The sequence below is a fragment of the Elaeis guineensis genome, chromosome 14 (assembly GCF_000442705.2).
Source record: "Elaeis guineensis isolate ETL-2024a chromosome 14, EG11, whole genome shotgun sequence".
Classification (NCBI taxonomy): Eukaryota; Viridiplantae; Streptophyta; class Magnoliopsida; order Arecales; family Arecaceae; genus Elaeis; species Elaeis guineensis.
In genome coordinates, this window is record NC_026006.2 from 2280248 (window position 1) to 2302993 (window position 22746).

The window sequence follows — 22746 nt, forward strand, 5'->3', positions numbered from 1 at the left end:
AAATTTTGAGGAAGAAGTCTATATAACTTAGTTAGAGAGATTTGTCTCTAGTGGGAGAGCAAATCAGGTATGCAAGCTGAATAGATCTATTTATAGATTGAAGCAAGCATCCAGGAGCTGGAACATCCATTTTGATGACACAGTCAAATCGTTTGGTTTCATCAAAAATATGGATGAACCTTGTGTGTACAAGAAAAATAGTGGGAGTGCTATTGCTTTCTTGATTTGGTATGTGGATGACATACTGCTTATTGAGAATGATATTTCGATGTTGCAATCGGTCAAGTTTTGGCTATCATAAAAATTTTTCATGAAAGACTTGGGTGAGGCATTCTATATACTTGGTATTAAGATATATAGGGATAGATTGAATAGGATGCTAGGCTTGTCCTAGTCTAGGTACATTGACCTTGTGTTGAAGAGGTTCAACATGGAAGGAAGTAAAAGAGATTACTTGCCCATAGGTCATGACATACAACACTCTAAGAAGATGTCTTCTAAGACACTTGAAGAGAGAAATAGAATGAGTTCTATTCCTTATGCTTTGGCTGTAGGATCGATAATATATGCTATATTATGTACTAGACCTGATGTGGCTTATGTCTTGGGTATTGTAAGCAAATTTCAGGCTAATCCTGGAGAGAATCATTGAAAAGCTGTGAAAAACATACTCAAGTACTTGAGAAGGACTAGAGATATTTTTCTGATATATAGTGGATCTGATTTAAAACTGAAAGGTTATATCGATTCTTATTTTCAAACTAATCTAGATGATAGCAAATTGATATCTGGATATCTGTTCTCCTTGTATGGTGGTGCAGTAAGTTGAAAAGTTTCAAATAGCAAACGGTTGCTGACTCGATCACTGAGGCTGAGTATATTGCTGTAAGTGAGGCTACTAAGGAGGCCGTCTGCATGAAGAAATTCATCACAAAGTTGGGTGTGATTTCTGAGATTGAACAACCAGTGCCTCTTTATTGTGATAATACTGGGATAGTTGCTCAAGCTAAAGAACCAAGGTCTCATTATAAATCCAAGCACATCCTAAGATGGTTCCACCTCGTTCAGAAGATTGTCGAAAGATATGATGTGATCGTGGAGTGAGTTGACACCAAGAATAATATAACGGATCCGTTCACTAAGGTCTTGTTAATGCAGCAGTTTGACCGCCATCTTTGTAGCATGGGTATCAAGTATAGGGGCGATTGGCTTTAAGTGCAAGTGAGAGATTGAAAGAATAATGCCCTATAAGTCAATCGCAAATGAGATGCGATAGGATATTTTTGTAATTTATCTTCCAAACTCATATAAATTGATATTTATATTATTAAAAAAATAGATATTTTTTGATTCATTATATGCTGCATCTTATTAATTTTAAGATTATAATGAACTCCATAGGTCTGGACAATGATTTTAAGGCCGTTATGAGATCACGCCAGTGAGATCTAATTCCTCGATAGCTCTGATCTAAAATATTTCTAGTCATTGGTACATTGAGTCAGAGATCAATGATATCGGTAAGACTGGCATGTCTTATGTATGCTCAGAAATGAGGATGGTTGATCTCACAACCACTTGTGTGGTGACACTAACACAAGGATATGGGTGCTTATTAGAAAATAAGTTCACTGAATTGACCTATGAGAGAATATCAGATGAAGTCTTATTTACATGTTAACTGATAATTCTCTAGTGGGAGTTGCGTAAGTGATCCTTAGATCTAAGGTCACCGTGGTACCTTGTGTACATGGATCCATATTTTGGTTCACTACCTTGCTTGATTCTTTGATCCTTGTGTGGGTTGTTCTGAATATGGTAAAGTATGCATGGAGGTTGTGAGTGATCAATAGGGGATCAGTCACTCCTAATAAGAAGAGCGAACATCCTATGTGATCTCATAGGATGATGATTCTGGAAGTCTTTGGCAAAATCAGGATGATAATTAGAAAAAGATTTCTAATATATCATCAACTAAATCATCATCTTTTGATCAAAATATATTATGATAATTGATTGGATTTGACATATTTTCATGCTCACAGCTCATCTGGGATGTTGTTTGACTGAAGAATTGAATTACACGAAAGCTTGCCACTGAAGGATTGATAATTTTTTTATCAAAATTTTAAATCTTTTGGATAGTCATGATATATTGCTAGATGTCAATCTTGACTTATGGATTTGTTAGAATTAAAAAAATTTAATTCTAGAGTCAATTTGGAAGAGTCCAAGTTGATTGAGACTCTTTGGGTGATCTAATCTTATCGGATTAGGATTACATCGAAAGTCTTGATCTGCTACTGGCTAGATTTGGAACCCAATGGGTTATACACTTTGAGATTTAATCTTAGTCTGATATAATTAGAGTTTAATATAAATTCTATGGGTTAATTTGATATGCTAGCACATTGTTTTAACCCAAGTTTCCAAATTGGTTTAGATCAAATTATTTGAGCTAACCTAGACCAGTTAGTTTTGACCTAATGGGATTGGGTCAATTTGGATTGGATCCTTATCCAACTTAAAAGAGTTTTAAGTAGAGAAGGAGTCTTCTACATCCACTATAAGTCACAGTAAAAAATAAATGCCTCCCATCTTAAATTGGTGTGAGAAGTGGAGAGTCCTTCTTAATGAAGGCTCTTAACTATTATGTGTTACCTTAAATTCTAGATCAGTTCTCCTATGATTTGATACCAAATTTAATTTATATTTTTATGAAACATAGAAGACTAAGAGTCCTTCTATACAAAATATTTTAATTATCAAAAATTTACTCGATGAATTTATTTGGCATGTGGAAAGTTGGAGCGCCAAAGGTTGGCACCCCATGATCTCATGTGATGTCCCTTGGTCCTCTATTTATAAGGGATGCCCTTGATAGTTTCCTATGGTGATTTTTGGCTAAGACTAAGATGAGGGATATGGTAAACATAAGAAAAAATCTAAAAAAAAATTAAGAAAAAAAAAGAGAGAATTTTGAGTGGCAAAAGTTGCTACTGGGGTGGTGAGATTTTCAGCAAGTGTTGCTTGAGTGCCCTAGGATTTAGTTTTTTCATATGTTGGAGCCAAAAATCAAATTCTAGGTTGTATGATATCTGAAGAGTATCTTCTTGGTGTTGTTCTAGTAGTGAGATTAAAAGTAACTAGACTTTGGTGCGATCGTGATGTAGGTTCGAAGCCGGTGGTATTCTTGAGAAGATAAGGCTGCGGTAGTGCACTGGTTGGGGAAGACTTTGGCCAACTTTTGTGTGGATCACCATTAGAGGACTTCTACCTTGAGATCTTATGGAGAACACCAACATGCTACTTTTTCATATTGGTTAAAGTATAATTTTTTATCTCTTTGCATACTTGATTTTGCTTTGATCATGATCGGCAAAGTGATTCTAAGGTTTTGGGTTCAGCCTGATAGTTTTATTTGATAAGGCTATTGATTTGCTTATTTTAAAATTTTTAAAAATTATTTTTCACTACGTGGTTGGAACCCAACATTATTGGCTAACACATTTATATTTTTAGAGCTTGTATTGGTACTTATAAAATTTTTATTATTAATAAAAGACTTTTTTTATTTTTAATTATGTTTATATGTCTATGATTTGTTTTAAAAATTAATAAAGATGATTTTATATATTCTCAAGATATTAAAAATTTGAGATATATATTATTAGTGGTTAGTTTCTAAATACTCTCGATAGAAGGATCGTCATGGAGGATAGTGATCAATCCATTAAAGATCGGTGCACAGATCATCTCTCTTTTGGGTAGATGAGTTTCGAATCTATGGTGTAGGGATACTAGGATGAGAGTGCAGATGGTAGTTAGAGAATAAATTACACTGAGTATAACTAACATGAGAAACTACATGGATATCTACTCACTCATCATTGATCTTTTTGATGCTGCAGTGGTGTGAGTGGTCCTTTGACCTATGGTTTCATCGACTATTCACAGCAAGGCTACTAAATTTGATTATACATTCTCTTAGTCTCTAGCCATTCGGACCTTGCTGTGTATGTTGGTTTCAGTAGTTTCAAGTTTGCTGTTTGGAGTAGGATACATCTAGATGACATCTGTCGATCTTAGTAGAAAAGAAAAAGTCCTATACAATTTGTAAGACTAAGTTTAGAAAGTCTTTGGTCAAAACAAGTATGAATACTAGAAAAAAGTTTTCACGAGATCACATGTGAACTCGAGTCGAGCCAATCTTGCATATGACTGACAATGGATTTTGATGAGTTCTCCATAGTCTCCATCTAATCAGAACTCATGATAGAAGAATTGAATCATATGGTAACTACATCTAAAGGTTCATCCTTTTATTTTGTTGGATTGGCACTACATACTGTCAGGCATCACTAGTAGATTATGAGACTCATCGAGCATCATCTTGATGATCGATGACCCTTGAAGGGCAGAATTAGAATTGTTCTGATCCATCAAAAAATATTTTGATGATATTGTGATAGAGATCACAGTATATCTTACTATCAGATAGAATAGAACCTACAGGATCGTACATAAAAGAGGTTCTTGTCTGATCAGATGGCTGATTGATGGTTATGAATCATTGATAGGTAAAATCATTAATATGATTGATGATTAACCTAATACAAAAGTTATAATAAAATAATTCACTAAGGATTAGTAAATTTTAGTAAGATTAATTAGCAATTGGATTGCTAATTGGATCAATTTGATTGAGCAAGGAGGTTTGGATCAAGTCTAATTGAATTGGATTTAGTTTGACTTAAATCGGATTCGATCCGATTGTAAGGGAGATTAGTTCCTGATTTGATCAGGACTTGAACTCAATTAAATTCTAATTTGATTAAGATTTGATTTAGATAATTAGGTACCTAATTGGATTAGGTTTATCTATTTATTTGGGCCTAACCATATGTGATTTGGATAGGGATCAAATAAGGAAACCTAGAGTCCAGATGAGAATGGACTCTTCCTCCCTTTGCGCCACCCTTTCTGGATGCCAATTTTTATTCATGCAAGAAAGGTTTTTATGTGAGATTATTTCATGCCTTCACCCCTTCATGCATGCCCCCTTATCCATGTGAACACCCTCTTCTCATTGCCCCTCATGGTTGGATAAGGAAGTTTTAAATTTGATTTAAAACTATCCTTATCAAGAAGAGGTTGTTTCCATCTTAACCAAAATATATTTGATGCCTACCTTAAAAGTGGATTGTTTTTGGCATTGGAAGTCTATCCTTTTTCACTGTGAGAAAGTCTACACAAGTTATTTTAGTGTGAAAATAGTTTTGGGGCATGGTTTCTAGGGGTGGGTGCCTCCTTTCTTAGCATGTAGGAAACCCTAAGGTTTCTAGGACTTGAGTGTTGGGTTAGGGAAGAAATAAAAAGAGGGAAAAGAGTTTCTCCTTTCCATCTTCTTCCACCACTTCTTAATCCTCTTAGAAGCTATCTTCTTCATCTTTGGAGGAGTCTGAGAGATATACAGAAGATGTCCAATCAGCCATCAAGAAGAAAGTCTGCAAGGGAGCTAGCACCCTGATGACTTCGACAACCTTTGATCGGGCAAAGCACTTCATGTGGGTATCTGTGGAGGCCAGATGATTGTACAGCTTGAGAAACCTCATCAAATATATGGGTCATCAGTTGCGATGTATTTCAACCCACGCAAAGGTGAGATCTGATCTGAACTCACATAGTAGATACGATCTACTAGTAGATGTGAACTACATAGATGTGATCTATGATTTATTTTCAGATTGCATGCATATCATAAGATCCATGATTAGATAGTTTTTAGATTAGATCTGATATATGTTACATTAAAAAATTTAATATAGATCTGCTCTGCTGCGTGCTTGATCAAAATTTTTGAACTGCATGTATGAAACTATCGATTTCTAACAGTGGTATTAGAGCCACTGGTTCAATCTTGACATGCATGGATCTGAAATCTAATTTACAGAGATCAGATCCAAATTAATTTAATATGTTAGATGTTGTTTTGAGATGAGGTTGCCCTAGTATAATTTGGTTATGTTGAAAGATTGTTCTAGAATGATGTCGAACATCATAGTTTAATAGATCTGAAAATTTTTGCATCTTATGCTTGATATGTTGCAATTGTTTTTGAAGGGAAGGAAAACTGTTTCTCTTCGGAAGGTCCAGGTTGCATCTAAAAATTTTTTTATTCATCTAAATGATTAAAGATCAAATTCTTACCTAATTAGCAGTAAAATCAGAGATCAAATCTCAAATAATCTGATATAAACCTTCACGAAGGCCTAGATGTGCAGACTCTCTACTTCGCATGCACGTCAGATGCCGTAGAAAAGCAAGATGAACTCCAATCTAATTACCTTCGCAATCCAATCAAATGAGGGAGGAGATGTGCTAGTGTGACATCTCACACCAGTAGGTGGGACACCCAAGATAGATCCATGCCCAAGAGAAGAGGGGTGGTCACAAGAAGAGAGGGTCAAGGAGAAGAAGGGACCTCTCTTTCTTCTCACACCTCTCTCTCTCTTTCTCTCTTCTCTCAATCTAAATTATTTGCTATGCATCCATAGGTAGAGACCCTCTCTACTTATAGATAATTTTCATGACTCAATTAGTATAGGAGTCCTAACTCAAATCTGATTTTAATCAGTCCAATACTCAAGAAAGAAGGATTTCTACATGAGATAGAATTACCATCACTTATGATAACCAATTTGCACCCACTCTCTCACCCACATGGGATGTCCCAAACCAGCACCATTCCAAGTGTTGGTCAGCCCACATGAGAGAAGAATCCCAATGCAAATAGGAATTCTCATATCTTATCAAAATGAATCCGATTCGAATCCAAGTCAAAGCTGGCTCGAAATATTTTTGAAAGACTGTCAATCTCAAACTCTTTAAGACTTTTGTACCCAATCTAACTTAGATTTTGGATCTAATTAAGCTCAATTAATTCAGATCTAATCTAAAATTAATCAACACTTAAATCCAATCTTTCATATGCTCCATAGATCATAGATCAGAAACTGTTCATCCCTGGAATTGAACTTGAACCTCATATGTGGTGCTAGCTAGACATAGTCAACTCTTCAATCTCATTTGACTCATAATTTAATTCTCAATCAAGCTAGCTTATATATTCAATCAAGTCAAGTACTTTCAAATTGAACATATAAACATAGGCCAATTTCTTCTTTGTCTGACTTGTGTGCGTGACTCCATAGGTTCAAACACTAAGCCGATAGCATAGGAACTAGTTTCTACACTAATCGAGATATCATCTAGCAATCGTTTTCGACATCCAGATAGGTCAAATTATTACAAAAAAATATTTCAGAACCCATATACATAGTTATCGCATAATTCATCTTTTTGACCATGAATGCTTTAGGATGATCTCAGGTTAACTGTCCATTGAGATTGCTTCATCTACATTGTATTCAATCTTTCAAATCTATTTCATGGACTACCCTGGCCAAGACTTTGCTGAATTAAAATATAGTGATACATCAACTTCAATAATCCAGAGGGGTCAATTTTATTTTGATCCACACACAGACTTCGCAAGTACTTGATTGTACCTAGTAGCCTTCCATCACTGCATTAGAAATCTAGATAGTTCGATACCAAAGCACAGTGAGTTGCTTGCAAGTCATTATGGTGATCTCAGGTCTGAAGGACACTTATACCTATGTGTTTCGCGAGCAGCTCTTGATAGCAGAATGTTCAGCAGGTGAGACACTTATTCAATGATGATGTACTCCTACATCTCACTTGTATGCTATACCAATGTCACCACACTCTTTAGTTAAGAGGACAACCAACCCATATGGCACACAATGATCTCTACTCGATAAACATCATCATCCTGTAATGACGTATCATTTGATCGTGAATATGTTTAAGAACTATATGATAAATCCTCTCTTTATCGCACATTAGTATAGTTTTAAGGACTTCATCACAGCACAAGAGTTCAAAAAGGATGTAACTTTGTGATAAAAAATATCAAAATAATTTTTATTCAATAATCAATAACTCATATACAAAGAAAAACTCAATCATCGTACGATTGATTTTAGGACACAACTCTCACTTGGATTAAAGCCAATTGAGGTAGTATCTTATACCCATCTTTTATTTGAAGTCGTCGAACTCTTTTATCTTGAGAGCTTTAGTGAAGGGGTCGGTTAGGTTAACCTTTTTGTCGATCTTCTGAAGGTCGATGTTACCTCGGTTCACGATCTCTTGCACCAGATGATAGTGGTGCAGAACATGATTGGTGCGATGGTGTGACTTAGATTCTTTCACCTGAGATATGGTACTGGAGCTGTCACAGTACAACAGAACAGGATCATCAATAGAAGGTGTAACTCCCAGCTCATTGATGAACTTTCGCAACCACACCACCTCCTTTGTAGTATTCGATGCAGCAATGTATTCTACTTTGCATACAGAATCGGCCACAGTATGTTGCTTGAAACTCTTTCAGTAAATGGCTCCTCTATTCAAAGTAAATACATAGCCCGACACACTTCTATTGTCATCACAATCTGACTGAAAACTAAAATCAGTATATCTCATAAGTTTCAAATCAATGTCTCTATAGATAAGCTATTGGTCTTTAGTATTTTTCAAATACTTAAGAATTACTTTTACAATCTTCTAATACTTCTCACCCGAAAAAGACTGGTACCTACTCACTACCCCTAGTGAATAGGCCACATCCGATCTCAAATAATAAATATCATTACATGAGTGTAATCAATACCTTATTTTAATATCAAATAATAAATATCATTACATGAGTTAAAAAATTATAAAGAAAAATCCCATCGTAACACACTTGCGATTAGATTATAGGGCACTCTTCTTTCATCGATTAGTATGAGAAGTTATTCCTATGCTATCGACTTAGGTTTGAACCTATGGGGTCACATCCATTAAAAGATTCGGTCAGATCTGATGGCTGAAGAGTCCAATTGGATTGTGACTCTGGTGAGGAGTCCCACTGGGACTAGAACTGTGGAGGAGAGTCCCACTAGACTGGGACTCTACTATTAATAAAAAATTAATTAGTAATTAGATTACTAATTGACTCAATTTTATTAAGTAAAGAGCTTTGGATCAAGTTTAATTGAATTAGATTCAATTTGACTCAGATTGGATTTGATATGATCAAACCTAATTGTAAGAAAAATTTGATCTTGATTCGATCAAGACTTAGACTCAGTTAATTTTTAATTGAGTTAGAAAATTATTAAGATGATTGGGCTTCTAATTTGGTTAGATTCATTTCTAATATTGAATTCAAACCAGATTTGATTTGATTTAGAATTAATTTGAAAATGAAGAGTCCCAATCGGGAGGGACTATATCCTTATCTCTTGTGCCACACCTGGACCCATGCCCATATCTCAACATCAAATTTGATTTGGCTCGAGCCTTTTGGCATCAAGGGAGTGGGCCTAATAACGGTGGGTGGCAATAGATGGTGAGTCATATTCTTATCTCCTGACTAATTCGAATGCGATCTGAATTAAAGATAAAGTGATAAGAAGGAAAGAGATTTTTCAAACAAGAAAAGAAGGTGGCACCTAATTGAATTTTTTCTTAATTTTTTCGAAGCATTTTTGGGTGTGTGAGATACAAGATATCCTCCTCATGCCAACCAGCAATTTTTGAAAATTTTGGGATGCCCAAAATTTGATTTTGGCATGGACTTTGCGGCACCCTCCCCTTGGATGAAAACCCTAGCCCCAATCTAAAAAAGGGTGGCTCCTCTCTTTGGTGTCACATCTTGGTTCCCTTTATTGGTTTTATTTTCTAGAGATCCTCCTCCTCTTCCTCTCTTCCTCCTCCAGATCTCTTCATCCTTTGGAGCATCCAAGGCCTTTGAAGAAGAAGAAAGAAATCAGCCTCCAAGTTCCTTGCAAGCTAGCACTTCCAAGGTCCCTAATCTACGTCGGTCTTCTTGTGGATGTGCTGTAGAAGCCAGATGACTTCGTGTGGCTATGAGCAACCTGAAGGAGAGCCTTTTCAAGTGTTGGACTAGCAAAGATCAAGATTCTTTCGATTTGGTAATGATTTCTAAACTCTCTTAATCATTTTGTTAGATCTTATAGTTAGATCTAGAATTACAGCATCGATCAGATCGATGTGAGTATTTATTTTTATATCTAAAGTGCATCTTAATTCATATTATTTATCTTGGTATGGTAGTCTAGATTGGATCTTATGCATGTAATTTAGATTAAATAGTTTAATCTTATTGTTTTGCTGTATAAAATTTTAAAATTTCATGCATAGTACTACCGCATATTTCTTTCAATGTTGAATTAGATTAAATCAGGATTTCTCTAGAATCAATACAATAGTTGTAGATGGTCAAATTCATATATTTGATTAGATCAAATAGATCTTAATCATGGCTCAATAGTCGAGCCCGAGTCTTTAGGCAAACCTAATTGAAATTGATGATCCAATTGGTATCTAAAGTAAGTTTGGCATTTTGATCAGTGGTTTTTAATTAGAAATAACTTATCTGACCATTTTAATGGTGTCTAAGGCAAGCTTAGCATACCCTTCCACCATTCTCATTTATCTGATCGATATGGTTAATCAGCTTTTGATTAGGTTGCTCATTGATTCATACTAACCTATGCTGCATAGGTAAATTAGTGTGACTAATTTAGGTGCTCCAAGATTGACCAGCTAGTCTTGAGTCCTCTTCATGACTTGGTGAAGTCAGTGGAAGGATTTATAACTAGCTAGATAAACTAGATTAAACTCAATCTTCTTTGATCTGACTTGATGAAAGTCTGTGGGAGAATTAAGAATAGCTGGTCAAATTTTTTCTCTAAATTAATTCTTAAATCTTCTAAATTATTAGGTCTCTAAAATAAAATAGTTATGATGATGACTAAATTATATCCTTCTATTAAGTTGGATGATAATGGGTCCATTAATGTGATGATCATTAAAGGCCCAAAGGCTTAGTGCTCATTTACTATTAGAATTATCATTCATAATATAATGATTCAGTCGAGTCTCTCTAGCTAGTCAGATTGGCCAGCCAAAGTCAGGTCTAATCATTTAATAGTTAAATTTTTAAGTATGATCATGATAATGGTTGGACCTAACCAAGGCTTGCAGAGAAGACCAAAGTCAACTGAAAAGTTACTTGGGGCAAAATTAATTACTAAAAATTATTTACTAAAATAATTGGTTAAGAACCTACCCATAGATATGCATGGATGAGCTGGCCAAAGTCGGGCTCGTGTGCAGTCTGTGTGGATTCTAGTACCTGTTAAGGAATTAGAGTAATTTCTTAGTGTTGAAAAATATGTCCCAAAAGCGAATCGTCAATCTGTTGACGGTTGAGCAACCTTGTATTGTAATAGATTTGTTAATAAATAAAATATATTTTTGATATTTTTATCATAAGTTTTAATCATCTAATGAACTCCATTGTTGTGATGAAGTCCTTAAAACTATTTAGGTTCAATAAAGAGAGGATTTATCGATTAGTCCTTAAAACTATTCACGATCAAATGATAGGCTGTTAATAAGGACGACAGCTTCTATCGAGCATAGATCGTTGTAGGCCATATGGATTGGTTGTCCTCTTAACCAAAGAGTGTGGAGATACTGGTATGACATACGGATGAGATATAAGGGTACATCATCATTGAACATGACCAACTCTAGAGCATTCTGCTGTTGAGAATGTCTTTGATGGGATATAGGTATAAGTGTCCCTTAGACCTGAGATCGCCTCAGTGACTTGCAAGCAACTCACTGTGCTTTGGTACTGAACTAACTGAATTTCTAATTCAATGATGGAAGACTTTTGGGCACAGTCAAGTACTTACGAAGTCAGAGTGTGATCGAGATGGAATTGACCACTCCAAGAGTTGGAGAAGAATGAGTCGCTGTATTTTAATTTAGCAAAACCTTGGCTAGGGTAATCCATCAGATGGATTTGATATTTTTAAATACAATGTGGACAACCAGATCAGAGTTGACAGTTGAACTTTGAGGTATCCTATGAATATTTTGGTCAAGAAAATGAATTATATGAAAACTATATCTGCATCAGTTCTAAGGATGTTGTTCTACACATTCGACCTATCCGACCGTCGGGTACCATTACTAGATGATCACTTCGATTGGTATAAAAATTTATTCCTATACTACTGACTTAGGTTTGGACCTATGAGGTCACACATATTAGAGTTCACGATCCGATCGGATGGTTGATCAACGATTAAGAATCGTTCTAGGGTTAAACGATCAATACGATTGATATTTAACCTAGTGCAAGTGTTGCAGGAGGATCGATTAGCAATTTGATTACTAATTGGCTTAATTTGATTAAGCCAATGGGTTGACATTAAGTTTAATTAAATATAATTTAATTAGATTTAGTTTGGGCTTGATTGGATCAAGTTCAATTGGTTTATTGGATAAGCCAAGTGCAAGGAAAAACTAGTCCTAGTTCAATTAGGACTTGGATCAACCTAATTTTTAATTTGATTAAAAAATTAAATTAGATTTAAATATAATTTAATTTGATTAAATTAGATTTTAAATTAAATTAAAATATATTTTAATTAGATTGATTTAATTTTGGTTTGATTTGATTTGAGAAACCAAATTAGAACAAGTCATAGATTGAATCCTAGTAAGATTGAGATTCCACCTTGCAACACCTTAGCCCCCCATGCCCACTCTCTCTTATTTTGTGTGATAAAACCTTCTCTCCCAGGCCTTCACACATGTCCAAAGCTTTTCACTCTTTCTCTCTTACATGGAATGTGGTTGTGGACCAAGTCAAAGTAGGAATTAGTTTGGATTTCAAATTCTATGAGATAGAATTTTAGGAAACCAAAACTCTTTCCTTATGGCACTAATTTTATCTAAATTTTTTTTGAGATTTTTGTGACTTTTATGGTATATATTGTACATACTTTTTTGATAGTCCATGGCAGAAAAAGAAGGAGGGGGTGCCCAAGAGTTGGGCACCACTTGTCTTGCCCTGTTTAGATTTTCCTTGACTAGGTATTTGACCCAGACAAGGATTCTTCATACCTTATTATTTAAGAGAAATTTCTTCTTGAAATTTTTGTGAATTATAGAGAATTAAGAGACCTTTGGGGCATGTAAAAATCAATGAGAAAAAGTATTTGGGCATGGAGATATAATGGACACAAAACTAAGTATCTGGGTGAGAGCAAAGAAAAGAAGAAGAGGGTCTTCTTCTAGGGTTGCTGAGTTCACCTCTTTCCTTCCTCCATCTGTGAGTTTTCTGAGAGTGTCTCACATCTAAAACTCCTCCTACTTTTCATCTTTGGAAGAGTTTAAATTAAGAAGAAGGCGGCATCTGATCGACCATCGAAGAAGGATCAGCATAGTACTAGTATACTGTGCTGATTTCCTGGACCAGGACTTCTGATCATGATTCATGGGCTCATGTGGATGATTCCTAGAGGTTGGACACATGTGTGGATCATAACATCATCCTCAAGCCTGGATCAGCAAAGTTAGAACATCTAACTTGCAAGGTAATAGATCTGATCTATTATATTTTACATACATTAGATGTAGTATAGAAACATATTGATATGATCAACATGTAGTTCTTACTCTTTATATTTTAATTTTTGATTTAATATTATATAATAATCATGTAATAAAATCTTAGATCTAGAGATTCTCTAATTTTATAAGATAAATTTTGATTTATTTTAGTCTTCCGCTGCCTGATCTTGAAAAAGTTTCAAGATCTAACCCTGAAACCCTAGATCTGGTTCCTTCAATTGGTATCAGAGCCTAGGTTGTTTATTACATGTTTATTTATACATGCTTAGATTATTTCTTAGATTAGATCTAATTTATAATCTAATTATTAAATCTAAAATTAAAATTTTAGATCAACCACGAACTGTAGGTTGTCCTGTTGTAAGGTTTACCCCTTACAGTACAAAGGTTGTCCTAGTTCGTGTAGATCTGTCTTTAATCATAAATTTGTTAGATATGATCTAGATTAAATTTATGATTTATTAGATTTAAAAGGTGTTTAAATCTAAAATAAAATCTCTTTGTTAATAATTCTCACGCAAAGAATTATCATATATTTGTCTGAGAAATTTGCACAGTTTAAAGTTGAAATTATTTTAATTACATGAACCTGTTTAGATTAGATCTAAAGTAGTTTCATGCTTATTTTACTTATATTTTGATTATAAATCAAATATACAACTTGGTTGGTAGACCCATGTTGTAAAAATATTTTACAAATATAAAAATTATTTTTTAAAAGTCAAACCCCAACCCTCAACCCAAAACTTAATTGAGAATTAAGAAGTTGTTTGATTAGGTTCTAGGATTATGAATTGAAGAACCTAAGACACAAACCATAACACATTGGGTTAATGGGTTAGTGGGAATTAGGTCCATTAATTGGGTTAGACCTAAGGTTAGATTAAAGATGGACTTAATTAGAGAATTGACTAAATCTAATCAATTATTGTCTTAGATTAGGTCAAAGATTCTCTAGATCAATTACAATAGTTGTAGTTGGTCAAGTCTTTGTCTTTAACGAGAACCAAATGGACTTGATTCTTGGCTAAGAGATCTAGCACAAACTATTAGGTTGATCTAATTAAAACTAATTAAACCAGTTGGTGTCTAAGGTAAACCAGACTGGTGGTTTTTAATTGGTAGTCCGCTTACCTGGCCATTTCTGATGGTGTCTAAGGCAAGCTTTGGCAGACCCTCCTACCGATCGAACTTACCTGGCCTCTTGGTGAAATTATATTTTGATCAGATCACTTGACTATTTGAGCTAACCCATGTCAGCTAGGTAAATCAGTACGACTGATTTAGGTGCTCCCAGACCAGCCCTTTTAATGGTCTCCCTTAAGCTGACTTGGTGAAGCCAGTGGGAGGATCATGATAAGTTGGTTCATCTGACCTCCTCTTCTAAATCAATTAAATTTTTTAAAATTATTAGATCCTTAAAATAAAATAGTTATGGTGATAACTAGATCATAGCCTCCCATTAAGTGGATGATAATGGGTCTATCAGTTGGATAATCATTTGAGGCCCAAAAGCCTGGTGCTTATCAGCTGATGGAATTATCATTCATAATATGATTTCTTGACTGCTTCTTTCTAAATGGTGGTTAGGTTAGCCAACCAAAATTGGGCCTAATCATCCATTGGCTAGATGGGCCAAGTATGGTCATATTAATGGTTGGACCTAACCAGACCTTTTCAGTGGAGGCCAAAGCCTATTGATTAGAGATTGGGGCAAAATTAAAATTACTAAAAATTATTTAGAGAAATAATTGATTATGAACCTACCCTTAGATGTACATAGATTGGCCAACCAAAGTTGGACTTGTGTGCAGTCTAAGTGGATTCTAGTATCCACTAAGGAATTAGGGTAATTCCTCGAATTGGAGGTAGAGGCTACCAATTCGAATAAAATAGTGAGGAAAATCTTTTGATTAAAGTCCAAATCTTTAGGTTTAATGAAGTAATTACTAACTAGGTTATGGTTTTTCTTTGTGCAGATATGGCCACTTTCCTACCACTCCGATCATTATTGGACAATGAAAATTTGGTGGGTCCCAACTTCGATAGCTGGTATCGAAAGTTGAAGATAGTCCTGGAGCATGAACGGATCCTATATGTGATAAGGGATCCTGCACCTGAGGAGCCAGCTGCCAATGCATGTGGAACAGTCAAAGATACTTACCAGAAGTGGCTCAATGATCGGATCACGGTGCGCTGCATCATGCTGGCTGCCATGAGCAACAAGTTCAGTCGCAGATTTGAGACGGCTCAGCCAAAGGACATGCTTCAAATGTTGGAGGATGCCTTTGGCACACCCAATGACGTGGAGAGGCACAAGGCTAGTTATGCCATCTTCAATGCTAAAATGTGGGATGGTGCCTCTGTCACTGATCATATATCGTATATGATCAAGCTGATGGAGCATTTGAGCAAGTTCAACTTTCCCTTGCATGAGCAGCTTAGGAAAGATACAATACTGAACTCGTTGCCCAAGTCTTATCTCCCATTCCTCACTCATTATAGAATGACAAAGCTTGAAGTAAACTACCACGAATTATTAAGGTTGCTTCAGAACTTTGAGAAGGATCACCAACTCCACAAGGAGTCGGTGAACTTAGTGGGAGGTTCATCTTCTGGTTCTTGATCCTTTAAAAAAGGAAAGAAGAACAAGAAGAAGAAAGTGAAAAAGATGTAAGTTCAGGCTGGGACATCAGTACAGGGCCAGACCAGAAATATCAAGCCCGATAAGAGTCAAACTGAGTGCTTCTTTTGCAAGAAGCGGGGGCACTGAAAAAGGATCTGTCCTCAGTACATTACCTCCCTGGACCCGAACAGGCAGAGAAAGAAGCAAGCTGTTGCTGGGCAAGGTATTTATATGATAACTCCTTATAATTTCTCTATTTGTGATATTACTGACTGGGTATTGGATACCGATAGTCTTTACCATATTTGCAATTCATTGCAGGAGTTGCAGGTCAGTAGGAGATTCGAGCAAGGCGAGAGGTTCCTGAACATTGGAGATGGAAGATCAGTTCCAATTCTAGCATTAGAAATCTTGAAACTTGTATTTGAGTTCCATACCGTTGTTCTTAATGATTGTCATTTCTGTCCCAGTTTCTTTTTAAATGTTATTTCTATAGGCCTTCTGGCCAAAAATGATTATAAAATTTCAATAAAGAAACAAGTTTGGAATATCATTATGAATGGTGTTACTATTTTTTGTGGACATTTGAATAATGGTGTGTATATGTTATCACAACCGATTAACATAGTCTATTCTACTGGCAAGCATCCTAGAGTAGATAGTGTATCAGATATCTACTTATGGCACTGTAGGCTAGGTCATATAAATAAGAACAGGATAAACAAGTTGACTCAAGAGAGAATCCTCGAAGTTAGTGATTGTGAATCACTTTCAATCTGTGAGTCATGTCTTCTTGATAAAATGACCAAGTCACCTTTACTGAAAAAAGTGAGAGAGCTACTGAACTCTTGGGCCTAGTACATACTGATGTATGCAGGCTCATGAGCACAAGTGCTAAAGGTGGATATTTCTACTTCATCACTTTCATAGATGATCTAGCCAGATATGGATATGTCTATCTGATGAAACATAAGTCAGATTCATTTGAAATATTCAAACAATTCCGAAGTGAAGTAGAAAAATAAACTGGAAAGAATATTAAAACTCTTCGATCTGACCGAGGAGGGGAATACCTTTCTGATGAATTTCTCACATATCTAAGAGAGAATGGGATTCTCTCCCAATAGACTCCTCTAGGAACACCACAGCATAATGGTGTGTCTGAAAGGAGAAATCGGACTCTGTTAGACATGGTCTGATCCATGATGGGTTTTGCCAGCTTATCGATATCCTTCTGGAGATATGCACTCAAATCAGGCTATTATCTATTAAATAGAGTTTCAGTAAGTCTGTAATTAAGACTCCATATGAGATATGGACAGGGCATAAGCCAGCACTTTTACACCTTAGGGTCTGAGGGTGCCCCGCCTATGTCAAATGGTTAGTTACAGATAAATTGGACCTAGGTCTAACAAATGCACATTCATAGGGTGCCCCAAAGAGACCAAAGGATATTTTTTCTACCATGCTGATGAACAAAAGATGTTCGTCAGCCTTAAGGCAACCTTTTTAGAAAAGGAGTTTCTTGGTGAAGGAACCGTTGCCTCTAAGGTTGAACTTGATGAAGTTCAACAGGTAGAAGGACCGACACCAATAGCTGAACCTGAGTCAGATTTGATTAGATCAGATCTGGAGACTAATGTACCTGCATCATTAAGACGATCCGATAGAGTACCATGTCAGCCAGATAGATACTACAGTTTCTTGATCCGGGATGGTGATCCCATCAAACTCGATGAGAATGATGAGGATCCGATCACCTATATGGATGCAATGTAGAGACCTGATTTTGAGAAATAGCTTAAAGCCATAAAATTTGAAATGGAGTCCATGAAGGTCAACGATGTATGGACATTGGTTGATCCATCTGAAGGGGTTAAACCCATTGGGTGTAAATGGGTCTTCAAAAGGAAGAGGGGTGTAGATGAAAAGATGGAGACCTATAAAGTCCATCTGATTGCCAAAGGGTACCGTCAACATTATGATATTGACTATAATGAGATATTCTCCCCCGTGGCAATGCTCAAATTCATTCGGATAATGCTTGCAATAGCTATCCATCTGGATTATGAGATCTGGTAGATGGATGTAAAGACAGCTTTTTTGAATGGAGAGCTAATCGAAGAGGTGTATATGATACAACCTGAGGGGTTTACATCCACAGATGAGTCCAAGGTGTGCAAGCTTCAGAGATCTATTTATGGATTGAAGCAAGCTTCTCAAAGTTGGAACATGCATTTTGATAAGGTGATCAAAATGTATGGCTTCGTTGAGAATGGAGAAGAGCCCTGCATCTATAAATGGGCAAATGGTCCAGTTGTGATATTCTTTATCTTGTACATGGATGACATTCTCTTAATTGGGAATGACATCCCTGCACTACAGGGAATAAAAGTTTGGTTGTTATCGCAGTTCTCCATGAAGGATTTGGGTGAAGCATCCTACATCCTAGGGATAAAGTTCTATAGAGATAGATCTAAAAGAATGCTTGGATTATCCCAGTCCATGTACATAGATACTGTACTGAAGAGGTTCGGCATGGAGAATTCCAAGAAGGGCTATCTACCGATAGGCCATGAAATTTCTCTCTCTAAGAAGGATTGTTCGACAACTCCTGAAGAGAGAGAGCGTATAAGTAGAGTCTCATATACTTCGACCGTGTGATCTATCATGTACGTCATGATATGTACAAGGCCAGATGTGGCATACTCACTAGGAGTAGTGAGTAGATACCAATCTGATCCTATAGAAAATTACTAAAAAGTGGTTAAGGCCATCCTTAAGTATTTGAGAAATACTAAGGACTAATGGTTGGTTTATGACGAGTCAGATCTGAAACTTGTGGGGTTCACAGAGTTCAGGTTTCAATCTGACCATGATGACAGCAGAAGCATGTCGGGTTATATCTTTACTCTGAATGGTAGAGCTATCTATTGGAAGAGTTTCAAGCAGCATACTGTGACAGACTCTGTTTGTGAGGTAGAGTACATCGCAGCATCGGATGTCGTGAAGGAAGCTGTGTGGCTGAGGAAATTCATCACCGAGCTCGGAGTAGCACCCTCCCTCGATGGTCCTGTCCTGCTCTACTGCGACAGCACTGGTGCCATAGCTCAGGCAAAGGAACCCAAAGCACATCGTAGATGAAGCACATTTTGCACTGCTTCCATCTGATCCGGGAGATTGTGGATCGAGATGACGTCGACCTTCAGAAGATCGATGAAAAGGAGAATCTGGCTGATCCCTTCACTAAAGCCCTAGCGATAAAGGAGTTCGACAACCACAAGTCGAAGATGGGTATTAGATACTATATCGAGTGGCTTTAGGACAAGTGAGAATTGTTGGAAAATATGTCCCAAAAACCAATCATCAACCAGTTGATGGTTGAGGAACCTTGTATTGTAATTGATTTATTAATAAATAAAATATATTTTTGGTATTTTCATCATAAGTTTTCATCTTCTAATAAACTCCATTGTTGTGATGAAATTCTTAGGACTATTTAGGTTTGATAAAGAGAGGATTTATTGATTAGTCCTTAAAACTGTTCACGACCAAATGATAGGCTATTAATAAGGACGACAGCTTCTATCGAGCATAGATCGCTGTAGGCCATATGGGTTGGTTATCCTCTTAACCAAGGAGTGTGGAGACACTGGTATGGCATACAGGTGAGATGTAAGGGTACATCATCATTGAACGTGACCAACTCTAGAGCATTCTGCTGTCGAGAATTCTCTGATGGGTTATAGGAATAAGCATCTCTTAGACCTGAGATCACCTCAGTGGCTTGCAAGCAACTCACTGTGCTTTGGTATTGGACTAACTGAATTTCTAATTCAGTGACGGAAGGCTTCTGGATACAATCAAGTACTTACAAAGTCAGAGTGTGATCGAGATAGGATTGACCACTCCAAGAGTTGGAGAAGAATGAGTCGCTGTATTTCAATTTAGCAAAACCTTAGCCAGGATAATCCATCAGATGGATTTGATATTTTGAAATACAATATGGACAACCTGATCAGAGTTAACAATTGAACTCTGAGGTGTCCTATAAGCATTTTGGTCAAGGAGATGAATTATATAGAAACTATATCCACATGGGTTCTAAGGATGTTGTTCTACACATTCGATCTATCCGATCGTCGGGTACCATTGCTAGATGATCACTTTGATTGGTATAAAAATTTATTTCTGTATTATCTACTTAGGTTCAGACCTATAAGGTCACACACATTAGAGTTCACGATCCAATCGGATGGTTGATCAACGATTAAGAATCGTTCTAGGGTTAAACGATCAATACGATTGACATTTAACCTAGTGCAAGTATTGCAGGAGAATCGATTAGTAATTTGATTGCTAATTGGCTTAATTTGATTAAACCAATAGGTTGAGATTAAGTCTAATTGAATATGATTTAATTATATTTGGTTTGAGCTTGATTGGATCAAGTCCAATTGGTTTATTGGATAAGCCAAGTACAAGAAAAAATTAGTCCTAGTTCAATTAAGACTTGGGTCAATCAAATTTTTAATTCGATTAAAAAATTAAATAAAATTTAAATCTAATTTAATATGATTAAATTAGGTTCTTAATTGGGTTAAAATCTATTTTAATTGGGTTGATTTGGTTTTGGTTTGATTTGGTTTGAGAAACCAAATTTGAATAAGTCATAGATTGAATCCTAGTAAGACTAGGATTCCACCTTGCACCACCTTAGCTCCCCACGCCCACTCTCTCTTATTTTGTGCAACAAAACTTTCTCTCCTAGTCCTTCACACATGCCCAAATCTTCTACTCTTTCTCTCTTATATGGAATATGGTTGTGGACCAAGTCAAAGTAGGAATTAGTTTGGATTTCAAATTCTATGAAATAGAATTTTAGGAAACCAAAACTCTTTCCTTATGGCACTGATTTGACCCAAATTTTTTTTGAGATTTTTGTGACTTTTATAGCACATATTGTGTGCTCTTTGCTGGTGGTCCATAGTAGAAGAAGAAGGAGGGGGCACCCAAGAGTTGGGCACCACTTGTCTTGCCCTGTTTGGATTTTTCTTGACTAGGTATTTGACCTAGACAAGAATTCTTTATATCTCATTATTTAAGATAAATTCTTTCTTGAAATTTTTGTGGATTATATAGAATTGAGAGACCTTTTGTGCATGTAAAAATTAGAGAGAAAAAGTATTGGGGCATGGAGATATAATAGACACAAAACTAAGTATCTGGTTGAGAGCAAAGAAAAGAAGAAGAGGGTCTTCTTCTAGGGTTGCAGAGTTCACCTCTTTCCTTCCTCCATCTGTGAGTTTTCTAAGAGTATATCACATCTAAAACTCCTTCTCCTACTTCTCATCTTTGGAAGAGTCTAAATCAAGAAGAAGATGGCATCTGATCGACCATCGAAGAAGGATCAGCACAGTACTAGCATACTGTGCTGATTTCCTGGACCAGGACTTCTGATCGTGATTCGTGAGCTCGTGTGAATGATTCCTAGAGGCCGGATGTATGTGCGGCTCACAACATCATTCTCAAGTCTGGATCAACAAAGTTAGAACGTTTAAATTGCAAGGTAATAGATCTGATCTATTATATTTTACATACATTAGATGTAGTATAGAAACATGTTGATATGATCAATATGTAGTTCTTGCTTTCTATTTTAATTTTTGATTTAATATCATATAATAATCATATAATAGGATCTTAGATCTAGAGATTCTCTAATTTTATAAGATAAATTTTGATTTATTTTAGTCTTCTACTGTCTGATCTTGAAAAAATTTCAAGATCTAACCCTGAAACCCTAGATCTGATTCTTTCACTCAGATTGGAGGTAGAGGCTACCAATTTGACTAAAATAGTGGGAGAACCTTTAGAGTAAAGTCCAAATCTTTAGAATTAATCAATTCATAAACATAGAGATCTTGTATTTTTCTTTTAGTTATGGCTTGTTGTTTGTTGTTCCCTTCACTGTTTGATGGTGACTTATTTATAGGATCCAACTTTGATAGAACGTATAGAAAATTATAAATAGTTCTAGAGCATGAATGGATCCTATATATGATTATGGATCTAGTACTTGATATTTTCATGTCCAACACATATGATGCGATCAAAGACACTTATTAGAAGTGGCCAAATGATCGTATCACCATGTGGTATTTTTGAGAGCAAAGAAGAACATAAAGTTAGTTGTAAATTTGATGATGCTCAATGGAAAAAAATTCTTCAAATATTGAGGGAGTTCTTTCACACCTCTAAAGATGTGTCTTTAGTGGGACAACAATCTTTTAAGAAAAAAAAAAGAAGGTATAAAAAAATCATGCTTGGGTTGAGAAGTCCGAACTGATAAAAGAGTCTAAGGTTAACCTAGTCTAGTAGAGTTCCTTGACCCGAACAGATTAAGGAAGAGAAATCAGCAAAGAATTGCTGGACAAGGTACTTATATGATAATATCTTGTGATTTCTCTATCTGTGACACTATTACCTGGATATTGAATATCGAAAGTCCATACAAATTATTGCAA